Source organism: Acanthopagrus latus, chromosome 17 (assembly GCF_904848185.1).
Source record: "Acanthopagrus latus isolate v.2019 chromosome 17, fAcaLat1.1, whole genome shotgun sequence".
NCBI lineage: Eukaryota > Metazoa > Chordata > Actinopteri > Spariformes > Sparidae > Acanthopagrus > Acanthopagrus latus.
In genome coordinates this window covers 13,796,664-13,797,815 of record NC_051055.1, presented here as the reverse complement: position 1 = coordinate 13,797,815, position 1,152 = coordinate 13,796,664, and positions in this window count along the sequence as shown.

The following is a 1,152-nucleotide window of genomic DNA, read 5'->3' as shown; positions in this document are numbered from 1 at the left end:
CCGGTCTGACTGTTTTCACAATAAAAGCCATCTCCACAGCCACTAGCCACAGCTACTATGCACACAAAAAACACGCGTTTTAAACACGTTTAAAAGCGATTTAAAGATGCAAAAACAAATACTTGACAAAGTTTTACGCTGCAAAATTCTTCTAATCGACCCACAGAAAAGTACCAAAATCTGTTCAGATCATGGATTTGGCAAAACACACAAAGATTTAGGCCCAGGTAAATTAGGAAGGAAAACATATCAATCAACACTGATGATAATCATGTAATATTTAGGATCAGGGTGATCTGTTTTTTAGGATAAAAAATCATGTTCATAGCTGACACTGACATAGCTGTTTCACTTCCTACCTTCAAATAAAATGCAGACAAAATAAATTATAGAGTTCCAAATGTAATCCTGACGCAATCCCAGCATGAACGAATGTTTTTTACTTGTACTTTGCTTCAAAACTGGCATTTCTGAAGGAATGTCTTGCTTGTTAGTATTCTGGGAAGACATAAAATGAGGAATGCTCTACACACTTCTCTAAATTATTCAGCCTGAAAATAATGTACATTCATAGATGAAAGGAAGCAGGTTTATCATTTAAAGGGAGAAGTAAAAGGTGCAGCTCTGTTCAATACTTACATACAGAACTTCTATTAATTTTTTACACTTTCACTGACTATTAAATTGCACAAATAAACTGTACTATTGTGCAGCAATCAATTTATAGTGTTTAATGAGGGACTATATAACGTCTTCTTCTAACATTTCCATATCTCCTTCTTGTGGTTGAATGCCAGAAAGCTGTCCATTTTGAGGAATGTATTGTATCCACACTGTAGAAAACATGTCTCTGCCCACGTCCCAATCTGTGGTTTATACCCCCATCCCTCTTTACCACAAATGATCTGCGCTCCTCTGCAGTCATTGGCAATCATCGAAAATGTCCCACCCTGTGAGAAGGGGCAAATATTTACTCATACTCGTCTTACATTCTAGTGTCTACTGTTGTTTCTGTGCTATATCATGAATTTATATGCTGGAGTTTAACTTTGTTTACTTTTGTCTGTTTGCTTTTTACATAATGATTTGAGGCATTCAGTGTCTTGCAGCCTTTTTTTTCCCCCCACTGCCTCCTCAACCATTTGTGTTTTT